The sequence below is a fragment of the Bombina bombina genome, chromosome 4, assembly GCF_027579735.1.
Source record: "Bombina bombina isolate aBomBom1 chromosome 4, aBomBom1.pri, whole genome shotgun sequence".
Taxonomy (NCBI): domain Eukaryota; kingdom Metazoa; phylum Chordata; class Amphibia; order Anura; family Bombinatoridae; genus Bombina; species Bombina bombina.
In genome coordinates this window covers 106,001,534-106,028,002 of record NC_069502.1, presented here as the reverse complement: position 1 = coordinate 106,028,002, position 26,469 = coordinate 106,001,534, and the positions used below count along the sequence as shown (strand labels likewise).

Genomic DNA, 26,469 nt, shown 5'->3' with positions numbered 1-26,469 from the left:
AGAGGAACTGGCATGATTACCCCTGAAGACTCCAGGTCTGAAACACACTTCAGAAAAGCCTGAGCTTTTACTGGATTTACAGGGATGTGTGAGAGAAAAAATCTTCTCACAGGAGGTATTACTTTGAATCCTATTCGATACCCTTTAGAGACAATGCTCTGAATCCAATGATTTTGGACAGATTTTACCCAACAATCCTTGAAAAACCTTAATCTGCCCCCTACCAGCTGAGCTGGAATGAGGGCCGCACCTTCATGCGGACTTAGGGGCAGACTTTGGTTTCCTAAATGGCTTGGATTTATTCCAATTTGAGGAAGGCTTCCAACTGGAAGCAGACTCCTTGGTAGGAGGATTGAGTTTTTGTTCCTTATTCTGATGAAAGGAACAAAAACGGTAAGAAGCCTTAGATTTATCCTTAGGTTTTTTATCCTGAGGCAAAAAAACTCCTTTTCCTCCAGTGATAGTTGAAATAATAGAATCCAACTGAGAACCAAATAAATTATTACCTTGGAAAGAAAGAGATAGTAATCTAGATTTAGATGTCATATCAGCATTCCAAGATTTAAGCCATAAAGCTCTTCTAGCTAATACAGCTAAAGACATGGATCTAACATCAATTTTGATTATATCAAAAATTGCATCACAAATAAAATGATTAGCATGTTGCAGTAAAGCGAACAATGCTAGATATGTCAAAATCCAATTCATGTTGCGCTAAATTTTCCAACCAGAAAGTTGATGCAGCCGCAACATCACCCAAAGAAATAGCAGGTCTGAGAAGATGACCTGAATATAAATAGGCCTTCCTTAGATAAGATTCAAGTTTCCTATCTAAAAGATCCCTAAAGGAAGTGCTATCTTCCATAGGAATAGTGGTACGTTTAGCAAGAGTAGAAATAGCCCCATCAACTTTGGGGACCTTTTCCCAAAACTCTATAGATTTTGCTGGTAAAGGATACAATCTCTTAAACCTTGAAGAAGGAATAAAGGAAGTACCTGGCTTATTCCATTCCCTAGAAATCATATCAGAAATAGCCTCAGGAATGGGAAAAACACCTGGGGAAATCTCAGGAGGTTTAAAAACAGTATTTAAATGTTTATTAGACTGAACGTCAATAGGACTGGTTACCTCAATATCCAAAGTAATTAACACTTCTTTTAATAAAGAACGCATATACTCTATTTTAAATAAATAAGTAGATTTGTCAGTGTCAATATCTGAGGAAGGATCTTCTGTTTCAGATAGATCCTCATCAGAAGAGAATGAATTATTATGTTGTTGGTCATTTGAAATTTCATCAGCTAAATGAGAAGTTTTAAAAGACCTTTTACGTTTATTAGAAGGTGGAAATGCAGACAAAGCCTTCATAATAGAATCAGAAACAAATTCTTTAAAATTTACAGGTATATCATGCACATTAGAAGTTGAAGGAACTGTAACTGGCAATGTACTATTACTGATAGAAACACTATCTGCATGTAAAAGTTTATCATGACAACTATTACAAATGACATTCGGTGGAATAATTTCTACAATTTTACAACAAATGCACTTAGCTTTTGTAGAACCCATGTCAGGCAGCAATGTTCCAGCAGAAACTTCAGAGGCAGGATCAGATTGGGACATCTTGCTCAATGTAAGAGAAAAAAACAACATATAAAGCAAAATGATCTATTTCATTAAATGGGAATCAGGAATGGGAAAAAATGCAAAAGCATAGGCCTCTTGATAGAAAAGAAAGCAGGAGGCAAACAACAATGGGGTATTGAAATAATGAAGAAAAATTGGCACCAAGTATGACGCACAACGTAACATAAACTTTTTTGGCGCCAAAAATGACCGGAAATTACACACTTGCATCACTAATGATGCCGCCGTGTGAAAGGTCTCGATGTCACGTATGACGCCGGAAATGACTAAGTCGCGTCAAAAACGTAATTTCCCGCGCCAAAAAAGTCAGCGCCAAAAATGACGCAATAAAGTCCTAACATTTGACGCACCCGCGGGCCTAATACCCGCAAATGCAAAAAGTAGTCAAATTGAAAAAGACTAAACCCCAGGTAAGAAATACATTTCTTAAAGTGTTTATATTCCCAAATATGAAACTGACAGTCTGCAGAAGGAAATACATGAACCTGACTCATGGCAAATATAAGTACAATACATGTATTTAGAATTTTATATAATTTGCATAAAGTGCCAAACCATAGCTGAGAGTGTCTTAAGTAAATGAAAACATACTTACCAAAAGACACCCATCCACATATAGCAGATAGCCAAACCAGTACTAAAACAGTTCTTAGTAGAGGTAATGGTAAATTTGAGAGTATATCGTCGATCTGAAAAGGGAGGTAGGAGATGAATCTCTACGACCGATAACAGAGAACCCATGAAAAAGACCCCCGTTAGAGAAATCATCGTATTCAATAGGTGATACTCCCTTCACGTCCCTCTGACATTCGCTATACTCTGAGAGGAATCGGGCTTCAACAATGCTGAGAAGCGCATATCAACGTAGAAATCTTAGCACAAACTTACTTCATCACCTCCATAGGAGGCAAAGTTTGTAAAACTGAATTGTGGGTGTGGTGAGGGGTGTATTTATAGGCATTTTGAGGTTTGGGAAACTTTGCCCCTCCTGGAAAGATTGTATATCCCATATGTCACTAGCTCATGGACTCTTGCCAATTACATGAAAGAAATAATAATAATAATTATCAGTTTAACAGTGAGGTTTTTTTATAAATGCAAAAAGGAAAACATAAACTCTCTAAAGCACTGGTTTTCAAACCTTTCCTCAGTCCTCCCCAACAGGCCAGATGTTTCGGATTACCTTGAATGAGAGCAGGTAAAATAACCATGTTTACTAATCAGCTGATTATTTCACCTGTTTTCTATCTCAGATATCCTCAAAATCTGGCCTGTTAGGGAAGCCTGAGGACAGGTATGAAAACCAGTGCTCTAAAGTAAATAAACACATTTAGGAGTCATATATGCCAAACAGGCTGATTTTTACTATTGTGCAGTGAATCTGCCTGAACATATGTCTGTATTAGATTAGATCTCCGAAAAGATTTAAAAGCAAGAGCTAAACTAATTATACTGGCTTGTGAATCAAAATTTTATATCTCAGATTACTGTAATTTCCAAAATGATCATACAAAGTAAAATAGAAGTAACTATTTAGTTACAGCCAGATTATGAGTTTTGAGCAATATAGGGATTTTAATGAGCTCCAAAAAAGCGTTGTTATTTCACCTCCTTATAGCGCTGCTATTACAGGTTTTGAGAAACTCGGCTTGAGCGGGTGATATGGTGGCGTTGAGCTCCATACCTCACCCAAATACAAGCGCTGCTTTGACGTGCACGGGCACGATTTCCCCATAGATATCAACACCTGCGATTGCGGAAACAAAAGCTCCGTAAAGCAGCCCTATTAATGTCTATGGGGAAAGAAAAAGTTATGTTTAAACCTAAAACCCTAACATAAAAACCACGTCTAAACACCCATAATCTGCCGCCCAAGACATCGCTGCAACGGACATAATGTAATTAACCCCTAATCTGCCGCACCCTGACATCGCCGCCACCTAAATAAAACTATTAACCCCAATCTTCCGCTCCCGATATCGCGTCACCTAAATTCACTTATTAACCCCTAATCTGCCGCCCCTAATATCGCTGCCACCTACATTACAGTTATTAACCCCTAATCTGCTGGCCCTAATATCGCCGCCACCTACCTACACTTATTAGCCCCTAATCTGCCGCCCCAAATGTTGCCGCCACTATATTAAAGTTATTAACCCCTAAACCTCTGGCCTCCCACATCACTAACACTACACATACACATATAACTGTTATATTGTAGCTATCTTAGGTTTTATTTTTATTTCACAGGTAAGTTTGTATTTATTTTAACTAGGTATTATTTCCTTACGTTAAACTCCTTTCTTGACCCACTGCAATCTGGATTTTGTCCCCATCACAGAGACAGCAATTGTTAAGGTTACCAATGATCTACTTAGAGCAAATCAAAAGGCCACTTCTCTCTGCTTATTTTCATTGATCTGTCTGCAGCCTTTGACACTGTTGACCACCCTCTTTTGCTCCAAACCCTACAATCATTCAGCATCTGTGACACAGCCCTCTTGTGGCTCTCTTCCTGCCTGTCAAACCGTACCTTTAGTGTAGACTTCTCTGGGGCCTCCTTTGCCCCATCACCACTTTCTGTCGGAGTACCGCAGGGCTCTGTCCGAGGTCCCCTTCTCTTCTCAATCTACACGTCATCACTAGGTTCCCTAAAGTCCCATGGTTTCCAATATCATTTGTATGCCGACAACACCAAAATATACTTCTTTGCACCAGACATATCTCTTTCCCTGCTAACCCGTGTCACTAACTGTCTTTCTCACATCTCTGGATGTCCTCTCACTACCTCAAACTAAATATCTCCAAAACCGAACTCCTCATTTTCCCCCCTTCTTCCAAAATATCCACCCCCAATCTCTCTATAACTGTCGACAACTCCATCATTACTCCTACCCTGCATGTCTCAGGGTCACATTTAACTCAGATCTTTCTTTCACACCTCACATTCAGTCCTTGGCTAAAGCCTGCCACTTCCACCTTAAAAACATCTCTAAAATTAGAGACTTCCTTACACAACTAAGATTTTAATCCGCTCTCTTATTCTTTCCTGCCTCGATTACTGCAACTCCGTCCTCTCTGGTCTCCCCACCTACCACATAGCTCCTTTACAATCCATAATGAATGCCTCTGCCAGACTCATCTTCCTTACACGTCACTCTTCATCTGCTGCACCTCTCTGCTAATCCCTTCACTGGCTTCCTCTTGCCTCTAGGATCAAACACAAAATTCTCACTCTGACATACAAAGCCCTCAACTGCACTGCTCCCCCTTATATCTCAGACCTTGTCTCCAGATACTCTCCCTCCCGTTCCCTTCGCTCTGCTCATGACCTCCTACCCTCCTCCTCTCATCACACTCCCATTTACAGGACTTCTCCAGACTGGCTACCATCTTGTGGAACTCTATGGGGCATATTTATCAAGCTCCGAATGGAGCCTGAGCAGGCGGACAGACATCGCCGCAATTCAACCCGATCGAGTACGATCGGGTTGATTGACACCCCCCTTCTGGCGGCTGATTGACCGCGAGTCTGCAGGGGGCAGAGTTGCACCATCAGCTCTTGTGAGCTGCTGGTGCATTGCTGAATATGGCGAGCATATTGCTCGCCGTATTCAGCGAGGTCTGGCGGACCTGATCCGCACTGTCGGATCAGGTCGGCCAGACCTTGATTAATAGGGGCCTATGCCTCACTCCACAAGACTCTCCCTAGTTTTGAAAGCATCAAGCGCTCCCTAAAGACTCTATTGTTCAGGGATGCAGACAACCTACACTAACCTTTCTTTATACCAGTTCTTCTTCTCCATTGCTATCCCCTGAACCCCCTTAGCATGTAAGCCTAAGAGTCCAGCTGTTTGTAGATCACCTTCTTAAGAGCTGACTACAACAGTGAACTCTTGGCAGGGTCCTCTACCTATTTGATCCCTATAACTGTTTTGTTGTAATCCGCATTTTTTTATAGCGCTGCGGAATCTGTTGGCGCTCTACAAATAAACGATAATAATAATAACAACAGGTAAGTTTGTATTTATTTTAACTAGGTAGACTAGTTAGTAAATAGTTATTAATTATTTAATAACTACCTAGTTAAAATAAATACAAACTTACCTGTAAAATAAAACCTAACCTGCCTTACACTAAAACATTTCAATAAAATAAATTAAATTAATAAAATACAATTATCTACATTACAACAAAAAAACTTACTTACTAAATTACACAAACTAAAAAGCAAAATTATCAAAAATAAAAACAAATTACTCCTAATCTAATAGCCCTATCAAAAGATAAAAGCCCCCCCAAAATAAAAATAAAAATACTAGCCTACACTAAACTACCAATGGTCCTTAAAATGGCCTATTGCAGGGCATTGTCCCAAAGAAATCAGCTCTTTTTCCTGTAAAAAAAAATACAAACACCCCCCAACAGTAAAACCTACTACCCACATAACCAAACCCCCAAATAAAATTCTATCTATTGGGTGGGGTTTTTTTTAGGTTAGGGTTTTGGGCAGTAAAAGAGCTAAATGCACTTTTAAGGGCAATGCCCATCCAAATGCCCTTTTCAGGGCAATGGTTAGCTTAGGTTTATTTAGATAGAATTTTATATAGGGAGGGTTGGTTGTTTGTATTTTTTTACAGGTAAAGGAGATGATTTCTTTGGGGCAAGTCCCTGCAAAAGGCCCTTTTTTTAGCCTATTTTAGGCTAGGGTTTTTTTTATTGGGGGGGGGGGGGGGTTATTTTGATAGAGCTATTAGATTAAGAGTAATTCATTTTTATTTTTGATAATTTTGTTATTTATTTTGTGCAATTTAGTGTTTTTTTTTATAATTTAGATAATTGTATTTCTCTTGTAAGGTGTATCCAGTCCACGGATTCATCCATTACTTGTGGGATATTCTCCTTCCCAACAGGAAGCTGCAAGAGGATCACCCACAGCAGATTTGTCTATATAGCTTCTCCCCTAACTGCCACCTCCAGTCATTCTCTTGCAGCTCTCGACAAGAAAGGAAGTATCAAGAGAGTTGTGGTGAATTAGTGTAGTTTATCTTCAATCAAAAGTTTGTTATTTTTAAACGGTACCGGCGTTGTACTGTTTTTACCTCAGGCAGAAATTAGAAGAAGAGTTTTGCCTGAGGTTTTTGATGATCTTAGCAGGTTGTAACTAAGGTCCACTGCCATTCTCACACATAACTGAAGAGTATGCGAAAACTTCAGCTGGGGGAATGGCCTGCAGAATTAACTGCTCTGAGGTATGTTCAGTATATTTTTTTCTAGAGAGAAGATAAGGTCTAGAAAATGCTGACAATGCCTGATATATTTAAGGTAAGCCTGATTACAGTGATTTAACAAACGACTGGGATCATGCTTGCAGTAAAGGGTAATATTCATGTTACTTGCTCTTAATACTTAGTATGTAAAACGTTTGCATTATATATAAAAACGTTTTTTTACTGAGGGTGATAAATCTTTATTTGGGGCCTAGTTTTCCACATGGCTGACTAAATTTCTCCTAGGAGTAGTTTTTTAAGGCCCTTTCACTTGGAGTGCATGGTGGGAGGGGCCTATTTTTGCGCTCTAATTGCGCAGTATTTTTACAGTATGAGACAGCCAGCTTCCCTGAAGGAGTCCCCTGACATATAGGACCTCTGTGAAGGGTTTTTGTGCCTACAAAAGTCATTTTATGGGCAGGTAGAAGCCACAGTAGAGCTGTGGCAGTTTGCTTGTGACTGTTTATAACGGTTTTACCGTTTTTCTGCTTCGTTTTTGAGCCTGAGGGGTTAATCATCCATATGCAAGTGGATACAATGCTATTATGAGACTGCTGGCTAGCAGCCTCCTGAAAGAATTACAGTTCATTGCACTAGAGCGGTAGCTTCCACATGGGCTTTTCAGAATGAGGCTTCTGTTGAACAGATTTGTAAGGCGGCGACTTGGTCTTCACCTCATACTTTTTCTAAATTCTACAAATTTGATACTTTTGCTTCTTCGGAGGCTATTTTTGGGAGAAAGGTCTTACAGGCAGTGGTGCCTTCCGTTTAAGCGCCTGCCTTGTCCCTCCCTTCATCAGTGTCCTATAGCTTTGGTATCCCACAAGTAATGGATGAATCTGTGGACTGGATACACCTTACAAGAGAAAGCAAAATTTATGCTTACCTGATAAATGTATTTCTCTTGTGGTGTATCCAGTTCACGGCCCGCCCTGTCATTTTAAGGCAGGTGTTTTTTATTTTTTAAACTACAGTCACCACTGCACCCTATAGTTTCTCCTTTCTCTTGCTGGTCTTCGGTCGAATGACTGGAGGTGGCAGTTAGGGGAGGAGCTATATAGACAGCTCTGCTGTGGGTTATCCTCTTGCAGCTTCCTGTTGGGAAGGAGAATATCCCACAAGTAATGGATGAATCCGTGGACTGGATACACCACAAGAGAAATACATTTATCAGGTAAGCATAAATTTTGTTTTTAATAATTTATTTTATTGTAATGTTAGGCTTTAGTGTAAGGCAGGTTAGGTTTTATTTGACAGGTAAATTTTTATTTATTTTAACTAGCTCGCTAGTAAATAGTTAATAACTATTTACTAACTAGTCTACCTAGTTAAAATAAATACAAACTTACCTATGAAATAAAAATAAAACATAAGATAGCTACAATATAACTATTAGTTATTTTGTAGCTATCTTAGGTTTTTTTACAGGTAATTTTGTATTTAGTTTTAAATAGGAATTATTTAGGTAATAATTGTAAGGTTTATTTAGCTTTATTTTAATTATATTTAAGTTAGGGGGTGTTAGGGTTAGGGTTAGACTTATGCTTAGGGTTACATTAGGGTTAGGTTTAGGGGTTAATATATTTATGTAGTGAAGTGGGAGGCCAGAGGTTTAGGGGTTATTAGTTTAATTTAGTATATTTTGTTGTGGGGGGCTTGCGGTTTAGTGGTTAATAGGTTTATTATAGCGACGGTGTGGGCGGATGGCAGATTAGGGGTTAATAATATTTAAGTAGTGTTTGCGTTGTGGAAGGGTGGTGGTTTAGGGGTTAATAGGTAGTTTATGGGTGTTAGTGTACTTTTCCTGTTCCCAAAACCTTACAGAGCAGATCACAGATTTGGAGAGTAAATTGACGGACCTAGAAGATAGGTCACGCCGCAACAATTTGAGAATACGAGGAATCCCGGAGTCCGTTACTACAACAGAGCTTACATACCATCTAAATGGGCTATTTAAAGAGCTACTGGGTACGCCCCAGCCAAAAGATCTGCTGATTGATAGAGCCCACAGAGCCCTGCACCCTCGAAAATTCTTCCTCAGACACCCCTAGAGATGTCATTTTGAGACCAGGGAGTACTCAGAGCATTCTTTGCTAACAAATCTCTTAAAGACCCATATCAAAATATACAGACATTTCCGGACCTCTCTTAGGTCCGATCAGCCAATAGGATTGAGCTGTTCCAATCAGCCAATAGAATGCAAGCTCAATCCTATTGGCTGATTGGATCAGCCAATAGGATTGAAGCTCAATCCTATTGGCTGATTGCATCAGGCAATATGAATTTTTCACCTTTAATTCTGATTGGCTGATAGAATTCTATCAGCCAATCGGAATTAAAGGGACGCCATCTTGGATGACATCATTTAAAGGAACCTTCATTCAGCAAGAAGACTTTGATTGAAGAGGATGCTCCGCGCCGGATGTCTTGAAGATGGAGCCACTCCGCGGCGGATGGATGAAGATAGAAGATGCCATCTGGATGAAGACTTCTGCGGGCTTGGATGAAGACTTCGGTTGCTTGGATGAAGACTTCTACAGGTTTCGATGAGGACTTCTGCCACTTCGTTGAGGATGGATGTCGGGTCTTCAAAACTGTAAGTGGATCATCGGGGGTTAGTGTTAGGCTTTTTTTAAAGTTTATTGGGTGGGTTTTAGTTTTAGATTAGGGGTTGGGCAATTGAAAAAGAGCTAAATGCCCTTTTAAGGGCAATGCCCATCCAAATGCCCTTTTCAGGACAATGGGGAGCTTAGGTTTCTTTAGTTAGATTTTTATTTGGGGGGTTGGTTATGTGGGTGGTGGGTTATACTGTTGGGGGGTGTTTGTATTTTTTTAACAGGTAAAAGAGCTTATTTCTTTGGGGCAATGCCACACAAAATGCCCTTTTAGGGGCTATTGGTCGTTTAGTTTAGGCTAGGGGTTTTTTTATTTTGGGGGGGCTTTTTTATTTTGATAGGGCTATTAGATTAGGTGTAATTAGTTTAAATATCTGATAATTTCTTTTTTTTATTATTTTGTGTATTTTAGTGGGTTTTTTTTGTAATTTAGGTAATTGTATTTAATTTAGGTAATTTATTTAATTGTAGTGTAAGGTTAGGATTTATTGTAAGATAGGTTAGGTTTTATTTTACAGGTAAATTTGTATTTATTTTAGCAAGGTAGTTAGTAAATAGTTAATAACTATTTAGTAACTATTCTACCTAGTTAAAATAAATACAAACTTGCCTGTAAAATAAAAATAAAACCTAAGCTAGCTACAATGTAACTATTAGTTATATTGTAGCTAGCTTAGGGTTTATTTTATCGATAAGTATTTAGTTTTAAATAGGAATTATTTAGGTATTAATAGTAGGTTTTATTTAGATTTATTTTAAAGGGACAGTCTAGGCCAAAATAAACTTTCATGATTCATATAGAGCATGTAATGTTAAACAATTTTCCAATTTACTTTTATCACCAATTTTGCTTTGTTCTCTTGGTATTCTTAGTTGAAAGCTTAACCTAGGAGGTTCATATGCTAATTTCTTAGAACTTGAAGCCCACCTCTTTCAGATTGCATTTTAACAGTTTTTCACCACTAGAGGGTGTTAGTTCACGTATTTCACATAGATAACACTGTGCTTGTGCACGAGAAGTTATCTGGGAGCAGGCACTGATTGGCTAGACTGCAAGTCTGTCAAAAGAACTGAAAAAGGGGCAGTTTGCAGAGGCTTAGATACAAGATAATCACAGAGGTTAAAAGTATATTATAACTGTGTTAGTTATGCCAAACTGGGAAATGGGTAATAAAGGGATTATCTATCTTTTAAAACAATAAAAATTCTGGCGTAGACTGTCCCTTTAATTATATTTAAAATAGGGGGTGTTAGGGTTAGGGTTTAGGGGTTAATAAATTAAGTATAGTGGTGGCGACGTTGAATTCTATCAGCCAATCGGAAATAAGGTAGAAAAAATCCTATTGGCTGATGCAATCAGCCAATACGATTGAACTTCAATCCTATTGGCTGATCCAATCAGCCAATAGGATTGAGCTTACATTCTATTGGCTGTTCCAATCAGCCAATAGAATGCAAGCTCAATCCTATTGGCTGATTGCATCAGCCAATAGGATTTTTTCTACCTTAATTCCGATTGGCTGATAGAATTCTGTCAGCTAATCGAAATTGAAGGGACGCCATCTTGGATGACGTCCCTTAAAGGTACCTTCATTCTGTGTTAGCCATCATCAGAAGAGGATGCTCCGTGTCGGATGTCTTGAAGATGGACCCGCTCCACGCCGGATGGATGAAGATAGAAGATGCCATCTGGATGAAGACTTCTGCCCGTCTGGAGGACCACTTCACCCGGCTTGGATGAAGACTTCTCCCAGCTTCGTTGAGGACTTTGGCCCGGTTGGATGAAAGCTTCTCCTGGTAAGGTGATCTTCAATGGGTTAGTGCTCTTTTTAAGGGGGTATTGGGTGAGTTTTAGAGTAGGGTTGGTTGTGTGGGTGGTGGGTTTTACTGTTTGGGGGGATTTGTACTTTTTTTTACAGGTAAAAGAGCTGATTACTTTGGGGTAATGGCCAGCAAAAGGCCCTTTTAAGGGCTATTTGTAATTTAGTGTAGGGTAGGGCTTTTTTTTATTTTGGGGGGATTTTTTATTTTGTTAGGGGGATTAGATTAGGTGTAATTAGTTTAAAAATCTTGTAATTTGTTTATTATTTTCTGTAATTTAGTGGGGGGTTTTGTACTTTAGATAATTTAATTGTATTTAATTTAGGGAAATAATTTAATTGTAGTGTAGTGTTAGGTGTAATTGTAACTTAGGATAGTTTTTTTTTTAAAAGGTACTTTTTCATTTATTTTAACTAGGTAGTTATTAAATAGTTAATAACTATTTAATAACTATTGTACCTAGTTAAAATAAATACAAACTTGTCTGTAAAATAAAAATAAACCCTAAGCTAGATACAATGTAACTATTAGTTATATTGTAGCTAGCTTAGGGTTTATTTTATAGGTAAGTATTTAGTTTTAAATAGGAATAATTTAGTTAATTATAGTAATTTTATTTATATTTGTTTTAATTATATTTAAGTTAGGGGGTGTTAGGGTTAGACTTAGGTTTAGGGGTTAATAACTTTAATATAGTGGTGGCGATGTTGGGGACGGCATATTAGGGGTTAATAATATTTAACTAATGTTTGCGATGCGGGAGTGCGGCGGTTTAGGGGTTAATATATTTATTATAGTGGCTGCGAAGTCTGGTTTGGCAGATTAGGGGTTACAAATTTTATTTTAGTGTTTGCAATGTGGGGGGGCCTTGGTTTAGAGGTTAATAGGTAGTTTTTTGGTGTTAGTGTACTTTTTAGCACTTTAGTTAAGAGTTTTATGCTACGGCGTTGTAGTGTAAAACTCTTAACTACTGACTTTAAAATGCGGTCCCAGTCTTGACAGGAGAGGGTCTACTGCTCACTTTTTGGCAGACTTCTAATACCGGCGCTATGCAAGTCCCATTGAAAAAATAGGATACGCAATTTATGTAAGTGGATTTGCGGTATTTCCAAGTCTGGCCAAAAAAGTGAGCGGTACACCTGTACCTTTAAGACTCGTAATACCAGCGGGCGTTAAAAAAGCAGCGTTGGGACTGGCCAACGCTGCTTTTTAAGCCTAACGCACAATTCATAATCTAGCGGAAGGTTTCTACAATATATTAGAAACATATAGGGCTAGTTTACAAGTGCCGCGGTACATTGTGTTTTCACAATTGTGAAAACTCTGCTAGAGTTAAGCTTTTTGCTCTAGTATTACAAGTTCAGAAAAACCTTATTTTGCGCAAGCGGTAACCCGACTACCGCAAAAATCTGTACATTGAATAGCACCTGCGCATTCACATATTCCACCATAAAAGTCAATGGAGAAAAAACCCAACGTGAAAATATGAATATTTCATATTCTAAGATTCTTAACATAATGGGATATGTTCATTTTATTCATTATTTAATATTTTTACATATATCTGATCATATTATGCTATGTGCATACCATTGGAATGTGATATATTTACAATAAATACAAAAGTAAAAAAAATAATATATATATGTACTGTGTATATATATATATATATATATATATATATATATATATATATATATATATATATACACACGCACACATGCATTTACATCTTTAGAGATGTATATCTATGTATCTCTATGTTAAAGCCCTTTGCCTGCCTTTTTTTCTTTAAAACCTTTGAGCCATTATAACTTTTTTGTGCAACATTTTAAAAAAAAAAAAAAATTGTATTAGATGGTGTTATTATGAGTGTAAGGGTACTTTGTAATGTATTTTTTATATGTTTTATGCAACTTTTTTGTTTTGTGTAACAGTTAATCACAGCTCTGAGGACACGTTAACCCGACAAGCGTTTACATCATTTGTGCTCAAGTGATCACGTTTACTATCAACTTGTAATATGAGTGCAATTTAACCTTTGCGAAAACCCAATATGTAATCCTGCCCACTACATTTTAATTCTCCCTTGCTGATAACACCAATCTTCTAAATTATTATATTAAAATTAAAATAAAAATATAAAGGGAATGAATATAAAGGGAATGGGTTTCTGAGTTTGAACTACAAATTCTATACATATATCTAAAAGCACTTTTTCAATTGCATGAATATTTATTTTCTTAAAAGAAGAAAGGTGTTATATTGACAGAGTACCTGCTAAATCAATACAAGATGTGTGCTACTATAAATTCACTAAGGCAAATGTAACAAGAACTAGACTACTATCGGTCTGTTATTTAAAGGGACAGGAAACCTAAAAAAAAAAATTCAGGATACATATAGAAAATACAATTTGAAATAGCTTTCCAATGTACTTATATTACCAAATTTTATTTGTTCTCTTGAGATCAATTGCTGAAGTAGCAGCAATGCACTACCAAGAATTAGCTGAATACAACTACTCAGCTAATCACAAGAGACAAATGTATTTAGGCACCAATCATCAGCTATCCCCCACTAATGTGAGATATGTAGATATTCTTTTTCAACAACTAATACCAAGAGAACAACGTAAATTTGAAAATGGAAGTGAATGTCTGAATAATGCAAGTTTAAGTTTGACTTTCCTATCTCTTTAATAAAGAACATAAATACTTTGGTGGAATAGGTTATTGTGGAATGGATCTGCCATTTAAAAAAACTTTAATAGTTAATGTACATGCGAAAAGACAAAAGAATTCTTTAGAACGAATCATTTGTCACAGCAAAATAATAATAATTGTTTCATCCGATATTCATTTGTAGGGATGTTCAGAATTTGTTAACAAAAATCTGTTTGATATTTTCTACAGGAAACGTCTATCTTTAAGCAAGAAGCAGCACAAGAAACGTTTTTTTTCTGTTTTTTTTTTACTTTTTATTAATGGGTCAGGATGTATTAGAATAAAATTGAAGCTTACGGACTTTTGTGAGATACTGCACATACAAATACATCTTTAGCAATGTATCTGTATGTATCTCTCTGTTAAAGTACTTTGGCAGTTTTTTTTTAATCTAACACCCAAGATCTCATATCTTTGAGCCTTATAATTTTTGAGCAATTTTTTTTAACATATTATTAGATAGTGTTATTATGAGTGTAACTGTAATTTGTAACGTATTTTTGATGAGTTTAGTGCAACTTTTTAGATTTGCAAAACAGTTACTAAAGCTCTGAGGCCTAGATTTGGAGTTTTGTCGGTAAGGACCCGCGTAGCTAACGCCGGCTTTTTTCTGGCCGCACCATAAAAATAGCTCTGGTATTGAGAGTCCACATAAAGGCTGCGTTAGGCTCCAAAAAAGGAGCGTAGAGCATTTTTAACGCAGCTTCAACTCTCAATACCAGAGTTGCTTACGCAAGCGGCCAGCCTCAAAAACGTGCTCGTGCACGATTCCCCCATAGAAAACAATGGGGCTGTTTGAGCTGAAAAAAAACCTAACACCTGCAAAAAAGCCGTGTTCAGCTCTTAACGCAGCCCCATTGTTTGCTATGCGGAAACACCTCCTAAGTCTGCACCTAACACCCTAACATGTACCCCGAGTCTAAACACCCCTAACCTTACACTTATTAACCCCTAATCTGCCGTCCCCGCTATCGCTGACACCTGCATTTTATTTTTAACCCCTAATCTGCCGCTCCGTAAACCGCCGCTACTTACATTATCCTTATGTACCCCTAATCTGCTGCCCCTAACACCGCCGACCCCTATATTATATTTATTAACCCCTAATCTGCTCCCCACAACGTTGCCTCCACGTGCCTACACTTATTAACCCCTAATCTGCTGACCGGACCGCACCGCTATTATTATAAAGTTATTAACCCCTAATCCGCCTCACTAACCCTATAATAAATAGTATTAACCCCTAATCTGCCCTCCCTAACATCGCCGACACCTAACTTCAAACATTAACCCCTAATCTGCCGACCGGAGCTCACCGCTATTCTAATAAATGTATTAACCCCTAAAGCTAAGTCTAACCCTAACACTAACACCCCCCTAAGATAAATATAATTTTATTCTAACGAAATAAATTAACTCTTATTAAATAAATTATTCCTATTTAAAGCTAAATACTTACCTGTAAAATAAATCCTAATATAGCTACAATATAAATTATAATTACATTGTAGCTATTTTATTGATTAATATTTATTTTACAGGCAACTTTGTAATTATTTTAACCAGGTACAATAGCTATTAAATAGTTAAGAACTATTTAATAGTTACCTAGTTAAAATAATTACAAAATTACCTGTAAAATAAATCCTAACCTAAGTTACAATTAAACCTAACACTATACTATCATTAAATTAATTAAATAAAATACCTACAATTACCTACAATTAAACCTAACACTACACTATCAATACATTAATTAAATACAATACCTACAAATAAATACATTTAAATAAACTAACTAAAGTACAAAAAATAAAAAAGAACTAAGTTACAAAAAATAAAAAAATATTTACAAACATAAGAAAAATATTACAACAATTTTAAACTAATTACACCTACTCTAAGCCCCCTAATAAAATAACAAAGCCCCCCAAAATAAAAAAATGCCCTATTCTATTCTAAATTACTAAAGTTCAAAGCTCTTTTACCTTACCAGCCCTGAACAGGGCCCTTTGCGGGGCATGCCCCAAGAAGTTCAGCTCTTTTGCCTGTAGAAAAAACATACAATACCCCCCCCCAACATTACAACCCACCACCCACATACCCCTAATCTAACCCAAACCCCCCTTAAATAAACCTAACACTAAGCCCCTGAAGATCTTCCTACCTTGTCTTCACCCTGCCAGGTTCACCGATCGGTCCAGAAGAGCTCCTCCGATGTCCTGATCCAAGCCCAAGCGGGAGGCTGAAGAGGTGGATGATCCAGCTGAAGTCATCATCCAAGCGGGAGTTGAAGAGGTCCATGATCCGGCTGAAGTCTTCATCCAAGCGGGGCAGAAGAGGTCTTCCATTCGATTGAAGTCTTCATCCAAGCGGGATCTTCTATGGTCATCCATCCGGAGCGGAGCGGCAGGATCCTGAAGACCTCCGACGCGGAACATCCATCCTGGCCGACGAATGAACGACGAATGACGGTTCCTTTAAATGACGTCATCCAAGATGGCGTCCCTCGAATTCCGATTGGCTGATAGGATTCTATCAGCCAATCGGAATTAAGGTAGGAATATTCTGATTGGCTGATGGAATCAGCCAATCGGATTGAACTTGATTCTGATTGGCTGATTCCATCAGCCAATCAGAATATTCCTACCTTGATGACGTCATTTAAAGGAACCGTCATTCGTCGTTCAGTCGTCGGCCAGGATGGATGTTCCGCGTCAGAGGTCTTCAGGATCCTGCCGCTCCGCTCCGGATGGATGACCATAGAAGATCCCGCTTGGATGAAGACTTCAATCGGATGGAAGACCTCTTCTGCCCCGCTTGGATGAAGACTTCAGCTGGATCATGGACCTCTTCAGCTCCCACTTGGATGATGACTTCAGCCGGATCATGGACCTCTTCAGCCCCCCGCTTGGGCTTGGATCAGGACATCGGAGGAGCTCTTCTGGACCGATCGGTGAACCTGGCAGGGTGAAGACAAGGTAGGAAGATCTTCAGGGGCTTAGTGTTAGGTTTATTTAAGGGGGGTTTGGGTTAGATTAGGGGTATGTGGGTGGTGGGTTGTAATGTTGGGGGGGGTATTGTATGTTTTTTTTTACAGGCAAAAGAGCTGAACTTCTTGGGGCATGCCCCGCAAAGGGCCCTGTTCAGGGCTGGTAAGGTAAAAGAGCTTTGAACTTTAGTAATTTAGAATAGGGTAGGGCATTTTTTTATTGTTGTTATTTTATTAGGGGGCTTAGAGTAGGTGTAATTAGTTTAAAATTGTTGTAATATTTTTCTTATGTTTGTAAATATTTTTTTATTTTTTGTAACTTAGTTCTTTTTTATTTTTTGTACTTTAGATAGTTTATTTCATTGTAGTTATTTGTAGGTATTGTATTTAATTTATTTATTGATAGTGTAGTGGTAGGTTTAATTGTAACTTAGGTTAGGATTTATTTTACAGGTAAATTTGTAATTATTTTAACTATTTTAGCTATTAAATAGCTATTGTACCTGGTTAAAATAAATACAAAGTTACCTGTAAAATAAATATTAATCCTAAAATAGCTACAATGTAATTATAATTTATATTGTAGCTATATTAGGATTTATTTTACAGGTAAGTATTTAGCTTTAAATAGGAATAATTTATTTAATAAGAGTTAATTTATTTCGTTAGATTAAAATTATATTTAATTTAGGGGGGTGTTAGTGTTAGGGTTAGACTTAGCTTTAGGGGTTAATACATTTATTAGAATAGCGGGGAGCTCCGGTCGGCAGATTAGGGGTTAATAATTGAAGCTAGGTGTCGGCGATGTTAGGGAGGGCAGATTAGGGGTTAATACTATTTATTATAGGGTTAGTGAGGCGGATTAGGGGTTAATAACTTTATTATAGTAGCGGTCCGGTCTGCTCGGCAGATTAGGGGTTAATAAGTGTAGGCAGGTGGAGGCGACGTTGAGGGGGGCAGATTAGGGGTTAATATATATAATATAGGGGTCGGCGGTGTTAGGGGCAGCAGATTAGGGGTACATAAGTATAACGTAGGTGGCGGTCGGCAGATTAGGGGTTAAAAAAATTTAATCGAGTGGCGGCGATGTGGGGGGACCTCGGTTTAGGGGTACATAGGTAGTTTATGGGTGTTAGTGTACTTTAGAGTACAGTAGTTAAGAGCTTTATGAACCGGCGTTAGCCCAGAAAGCTCTTAACTACTGACTTTTTTCCTGCGGCTGGAGTTTTGTCGTTAGATATCTAACGCTCACTTCAGACACGACTCTAAATACCGGAGTTAGAAAAATCCCATTGAAAAGATAGGATACGCAATTGACGTAAGGGGATATGCGGTATGGAAAAGTCGCGGCTGAAAAGTGAGCGTTAGACCCTTTTTTGAGTGACTCCAAATACCGGAGGTTGCCTAAAACCAGCGTTAGGAGCCTCTAACGCTGGTTTTCACGGCTAACGCCAAACTCCAAATCTAGGCCTGAGATTGCAATAAGAATTGTAGCGTAAATCGCGATTTCGCTCAACTTGTAATTTAAGTGCAATTTAAACGGATCGTGCAAACACAATATTGCATGCGTAAAAATGTTTGCACCTCACTTGTAATCTAGCCCATAATTGAGAAGAAAAATAAATATTACAATACCTCTTTTTGCTTGACAAGAAAAACATCAATAAGGTTCCTCTGGTTGTTAACATCCAGTTTTTCCTTGTGCTTTACAAAAGTATCTCTGATAAATCTATTATATTCATTCATATTTTTCTTAATTTTTTGGTGACTTCCAGGTATCCAGCGAACCAATGATGGATAGGTATTGTAAAGCTTGTAATAAGTGAATAAAAAACAAACAAAAAGAAAAAAACATATACATTTTTAAAGGTTCAAGCAACCAATCTTTTTTTTTATATATAAATAAATAATGGTACACACTGAGGGGGCGAATTATCAAGCTCTGAATGGAGCTTGATGCCCCTGTTTCCACGCGAGCCTTCAGGCTAGCCGGGAACAGCAGCTATAAAGCAGCGGTCTAAGGACCGCTGTTCCATAACTGATCTGCTGCCTCTGAGACTGCAGTCTTCAATCCGCCCAATCCTATATGATCTGGCTGATTGACACCCCCTGCTATCGGCTGATTGGCCGCGAATCTGCAGGGGGCGACATTGCACAAGCAGTTCACATTGCATCATGTCCATCCGCACTTTAATAAATCGTCCCCTCAATCGAAATTTAAAAGGATATGAAACCCAATTTTTTTTTTTCATGATTCAGATGGAGAACACAATTTTAAACAACTTTCCAATTTACTTTTATTATCTAATTTGTTTCATTCTCTTGGCATCCTTTGTTGATAAAGCAGCAATGCACTACTGGAAGCTAGCTGAACCCACTGGGTCAGTCAATTACTTGAGGCATATTTTTGCGGTAAACAATTAGCAGATCCTGAGCCTACCTTGGTGTCCTTTTCAATAAAGGATACCAAGAGAACAAATCAAATTAGCTAATAGAAGAAAATAAGAATGTTGTTTAAAAATCACATGATCTATTTGAATTTTGAAAGAAAAAAATTGAGTTTATCAGTCCCTTAATTTATAAATTCATATGAAAGTGAAGCAGTTTAAATTATTCATATTCTTAACCAACTAACAAAGTTTAAAAAGTAAAATAAAACTGCTGCTCAGTTAGCAGAGTTTAATGGAATATCTAAGAGTTTGGAAGTAGATATGTCAAATAAGGAACAGGTAAAAAGCTGGGTAACTGAAGTGGTTGCATGGGGGGAGGAGTCATGGGGCCAATCTTGATTTTGTACATCCCCTCTAGTAAGGATAGGATACAGAATGCTGGAAAACTAAGCATGTTTTCGTGATAAAGGGCTATGATTAAGAGGATGGAAATAATAATTTGCCATTCTGATCAACTCAAAAAATTGATGTCTCCAAAGTGCTTGGGTTTAGCATGTTGCTCTTCTAGTGGACACTTTATTTGAAGGACTGGATATGATTTATATTGGTACTAATGAAAAAGTCAGTGGAAATTGGATGGTTCTAAATAATCAAAGAGAACTAAGAATCAATCATAAGAAAAGGACATCCAAGCTAGCATTTCCTGTGATACTATCTGTGCCATGCACTATGGTAGAAAGGTAGCATGAGATCAGGAGGTAAATAAGTGGCTAAACTGTTGGTGCTGTTTACATCACTAGGCTGTGTTTGAACTTGGTTACAATATTTATAGTCATGAAGAATTGCACCTCAATTAAAGAGGGTCTGATGTGCCTGTGCAGAGGATGGATAGGCAGTTCGAGGAGGATTTAACATAGGACAAAGGGGATGGGACTAAGAAGCTTAAAATGGGTAGTAAGTACATAGAAGAGGAAGAACTTACTGTAGACCAAAGTTGGTAGGGATGAGGTAACGACTATGGGAAATGATAGTTGATATACAAGTATTAAAAATGCAAGATTATTAATGGTTAACTGTGGTTTTAAGCTACAAATGACCAGAATGTTAATATACACATTAAACATGCAAATATAACTTAAGAGGAAAGTTCAGATGTAGGCAATAAATCTGCTGGTATAGACTTTATGAGAAGTATATATTTAAGTCAAATTGCTTGAAGGGTGCAGGGAGAAGCACAGATAAAAATGAAATATCTGTTTAAAGTTGTATAAATAAAATAATAACTAATGATCGTAATCTTAAATGTTTGCTTGTAGATGCAAGAATCTGATACATAATTAGAATTATAAAAACCTGATGTAATTAAGTACATACCTGGGCAGTTTATTTAAATGGTTGTATACTTTTTTCAAATGAATAGAGGAAACAGGAAAGGGTGATGAATATGTTTTTATGTTAAATCTGAATTACATGCTAGTATTAATGCATTATTGTAAGGGATAGGAAAATAATTCCTCACACAACATATATATCATATGCCTTTGACACATATATGGCTTTAAGAGCATTGCCTTTAAGAAATAAGTTACACTCATTCTGCCCTTTTGTTCTCATAGCAGAGCTTATCTAGAAAGAGTGGGATGTCACATTTAAAGACCGATAGTTCTAGAATCTAGTGTGAGAATATTTGTTTGTTTTAAAAAACACTCTTAGCTAATTACAATGTCTGCTAAATTAAATAATATGACTACACAAAGCTATACATGCCTGTAAAACCTACAGGTTTTACTTATTAGAATTGCTAAGAGGGGCTGGGGAGTCTGCTAGGTAACATATTGGAGAGGAGTTAGATATAGCATCTGTTCGATTAGCTGCCTGTATGTCAATGAATTATCAGGACTGAGCTGTAGTTATATCCTGCTTGTGTGCCAATGTAAAGTGCTATTAATGCCCTATTTGAAACCCAAAGATAAGTAATACATTTATAGTTTAATCACCGCCTAGTGTAACCATTGTGTTTTAATACATTTACACGCTGATTACCGATTTGTGTTATTGCAAACAGTTCATAATAAACACTGTTATAATTCTGCTGCATTTTCGTGCATCAGTTCCTTTTTTTAGTACTATAGTGAGACCTAGTTTGTGCTTTCCCCGGGGCCAGGACATAACAACATTTATTATATTTTTATACCAGTGCTAATGTGGATCATAATGGGAAAAAATTTGGGCAGGACATATTATATATTGTAGGAATATGTTACAGACTGACAAATATTTATTGATGAAGAAGATCAGCTTTTATCACATAATTCTCCCCACCTCTCTCTCCCCCTCTCTCGATCTTCCCCTTTCTCTCTCTCCCCTCAGCTGACCTGTTTATCAATAGGACTGTACAGATGACAGTAGGCCAGATTATTTTTGTACAATTTTATGCTTAGAGTATTTTCTATATTTTTATGTTCAAATTGTATGATCATTGCTTGTCAATAATTTTACATAGATGCCAGATGACATTTTCTGAGTATCTTGGAGACTAGACTTTTTTGTATATTGGAATTTATCTATATATATATAAGAATTTGTGTCATCTTATATAATAACTTTCCTTTTTAGATCTATTCAAGACTGGGGGGGGGGGGGTTTATTGTATTCTCATACTTGTAGATTAAAACCATAATATTGGTTTAGTTATCTCCATTTTTTGCACCTATACACCACCCCTTTTTTCCATTTCTTTTTCACAGTGACACAATACATTAGGAAGTATCATTTGTCACAGTTAGGTTGTTAGGCAGCATTTTTTTTCGAGTACCATGATTGATATATTCAGTGCCTATCATACGTTTCCTCTTTTTTAACATATTTGTCTTATTCCCTAATGACAGGCAGCAGTGTATATTCAATTCACCAGTATACATAATTGATACTAGCTTATTATCAGCAGCTTTTTTTTCTATATCACTATTCCCAGCAGTGAATATTTAAGTATTTAAGTATAAGATTAGAAGAGTTCTCCTAACTAAATGGATAACCTTGAATATGGGGATTATTTTAACCCCAGCACACGACAGAATAATCTATCTGTAAGTGAGGAAGAACTCACTCTACAGGGGAACATACACTTAGAAAATCCCAAACAACTTTTAGAGGAACTTGAAAAATTTAGCAAAAAGCAGATCCTGAATTGTCATGATAGCAATAACTTGGAAAGGTACATCAAATACAATATAATACCTAAGGACCTGAGATTGGAAAAGTCCTCTATTATGGACAATTCAGAAGTGGAACTCCTAACAGAATGGGATTCCACACTGGAGAAGTGCTCAATAAAATTATTATATATTTTATTTAGAAACACAAAAGTAAAAATCTTAGTTTAACAGATAAAAGACATACGAGAGAAACTCAACCTTTTCAAGGGTGATGTGTATTATAAAGAACTTGATATTGAAAATAAGATAACAATTAAGAAATTTGATCAAATAGTAGAAACCAAAAAAATTGAACAAGTTCTATAGGAACTGTAATGCCTCCAAGAAGGAGAAGGAACAGATGGATGAAATGGAGGTGTGGGAACAAATACCAGAGACTCCAATGGGAGATGAGGAAGGATTCAACTGGCTTAAAGAAAGATTCCCCAGAATTCTCAACAAATATACACTATAGAGAATTGAATGATAGTGTTAATAATCCTTCTACAAGCAACTTTAATAGAAATCCTAATAGTGATAAGGGTGGAAGGGAACATATACCAAACCAAGGGAGAAATAGGAAGGGGAGTTTAAGGCCTAAACTAACTAAAAATAAATATCATATTAATTACAGTAATCAAAATCAAAATCTACAAAAATATAAAACATACCACCAGTCTCCACATGAGATACCAAGATGGGATAATCATAAAGAATATAATGGCTGCCAAAACACTAATAGGACTGGGAAATTTTATGGTAGACATAATCAAAATTATAACAATTATCAAGGTAGATCAGATAACTGGAGAGGGAGACAACAAAATAAGCAACAATATGGGAGTGACCATGTAAATTCTAATTCTAATAATTTATTAGGGAGAACTCCAGGAAATGTACAAAAGAGCAAAAACAAATAAAGTCAAAAAAACTCCATGACAGTGACACAAACACAAAAATGGAGAACAAGAGGCTTGAAAAGAGGAAATTAAGATATAGAGGATGTAGTGGAGGAAAGAAACAAAGATCTACACTCATAATAGAGACACAAATGTAAAAATGAAGAGTTTTAAATTGTCCAGCAAAACCCTTTCTGAAAAAAGAACAAACAGTCCTGGAGAAAGGGTTATCCTTAGCCCCAACCAGAGGCCCAAATCCCTTTCAATTATTTGTAGACCTAAATAAGTTCACCAGGAACCTTACACTTAAAAGACATTTTGAGAAAATAAGAGAGGGACAATTGGATGGGAAAGATAAAAGTTGTAGTACATTACAAGTTTCAGATATGGAAAGTTTAAGAAATCTAGAGTCCCTGGAAAATGAAAATAATTGTAGTTCTCTAGATAGGATTGAAATAGATGCAGATAAGGAGAGGGTATATGTGAACTTTGAATCACATACTACATTAAACCCCCCCCCCACGATACCTTTTTCCAGTGCAATCAAAGGGAAATTTTATCCCAGTGTTTTCAAAAATGGTCCAAGAGGACCTTGATAATCTATGTAACAACTATAAAATTAAAAAAGATAACTTAAATAAGACCGATGAGGAATTTAAAAAAAAGTTGGAACAGGATAAAACTGTAGTGAGTCTTGAGGCAGACAAAGGAGGAGGGATGGTTATTCAAGACAGAAAAGACTATATCAGAGAAGCAAATAAATAGCTTTTTGATATGAACACATAAAAGAAATTAAGAGGAGATCCAACAAAGTCTTTTCTGTCTGAATATGTACATCTACTAGATGATGCCAAATATGCAGGGATTTTTAATTAAAAGGAATGGGAATACCTTAAAAATGACACTCCATCTATTGCCATTTTTTACCATCTACCTAAAGTCCACAAGGACAGTGTAAATCCACCATAAAGACCCATAGTGTCAGGGATCAATTCACTTGCCTCCAAATTGTCTGAATATATAGATACTTTTTTTGCAACCGCTGGTATCTTAGGGATACCCCTGACACTATAGAAAAAATAAATCAGGTCAAATGGAAAGAAGGGTGTATGTGGGTTACTATGGATGTCAGTGCCCTATATACCAATATTCCCCATAGTAGAGGTATTGAAGCTATTGACATCTGGTTAAAAAAAAGTAACAAACCTATCACAAAGACACCAGAAGTTCTTATTAGAATCGATCAAATTTGTCCTTGAGAAAAATTACTTCTTGTTTGAGAAATAATTCTTCCTCCAGACAAATAGCACAGCTATGGGGATAACATTTGCCCCTAGCTATGCCAATTTGTATATGGGTCTATGGGAAGAACAAGTCATCTGGAATAATAATCCACATTTAAATAATATTAAAGTATGGGGAAGATATATAGATAACATTATTTTCATATACTGTAGGATGGTACCGATATGGAACTTGATGAGCTCATCTTCCATATTAAAAAAAAATGAGTTTAACCTTACATTCACAGACAAAAGAAACAAGGTTGAGATTGACTTTTTGGATGTGATATTTTTCCATGAGAATGAACATATACAAACAAAGTTATATAAAAAAGCAACATACAATAACGGGTATCTGAAGCTGAATTTAGGAAGGAGTTGTTTAGGCATGTTTTCTCTGCTGGGAAACATGAGGGGTTTATCCCCAGAATGGAACCTTTGTTCAAATCATTGGAAACATTTTTAGTGTCCGATCTCAGGCTCACATGGGACATTGAAGCATTTGAAAACTATGTGGACCTTAACAGAATACCTAGAGGTCTCAGATTAAATAAGTATCCAACCTTTGAGGTAGAGGACCCCAATATCATACTTGAATGGAACAAAGTTCTGCCAGAGTGTTCAATAAAACTAATGGGGATTCTTATACGATGCAAACAGAAACAAAGAGTCAATCTTAAAGATTGCATCAGTGAAATTGAATGTGAACTGAAAGAATTTGAAACACATAAAAAATTTATTGAGAACAAAAAAAACATGTGAGGCATGTTGATAAATTGGATTCTATCATTGCAGAAAGTAAGGGTATCAAATTCTGTAGGGATAGGCTGGACTATGAATCCAATAGAGTATATATATGGCCCAATTTCCAACAGGTTAATCATGGTTTCAGATTCAATAAAAAGAATAAATCTAATAAAAGAAAAATGAGAGTGGAGCACAGGATGCAGCTCATAAACCTATTCTTAAACATAAAAAAGAATAAGAAAGTGGGGTTCACATCCACAGAAGCTGATAATACTGATCCAGACTCAGCGAGATCTTCAGTAGCATCTTCTCTCTCTTAACTCTTCAGTTTCTTCTGTCTCCTCCCATTCGCTGCAGGTTACTTCAGTGGATGACACAGAGGGAGATGAACCAACAACTCGGTCCAAAAGTGGAAGGAAGGATCAGAAAGTCCCTTTAGAAGAAAAAATGGAAAAAGAAGAAAAAAGTATGCCTAAAAAACCTGGGGACTTTGTCTTTGAATGTAGTGAATCTCTCTGGAATCTCTCTTTCACCCTAAGTGAAAGCCAAATTGATGCACTTAGTAGGGGTCTAGGATTTGCTCCATCTAGAAATTTTCCCCCGTTTACCACTTATTATTAGACATCCATAGGTTTGTTAGGAAGCTAACACAAGCAATTTTTTTTACCTTGAATTAACAACCCCAACTAGATGATAATCCTGATGTGCAAACCTGTAATAAAGAATTTGAAAATGTATCTTTTAATGACACATGTGCGCTTAATACTCTATTTGGATTAAGTGAAAGTAGTGATACCTTACTTGAAGGTGTCAAACCAAAGAAACCCAAAAGGGTTCAATCAGATTTTTACCCTATACAATTCAGAGGGCAATTCCTTAAC

General features: G+C 36.9%; 1 pseudogene; it reads right to left on the bottom strand.

Annotated features, from left to right (window-relative positions):
* The window catches only part of LOC128656939 (cytochrome P450 2K6-like), an 85,826-nt pseudogene that overhangs the window by 40,908 nt on the left and 18,449 nt on the right, over positions 1-26,469 (bottom strand).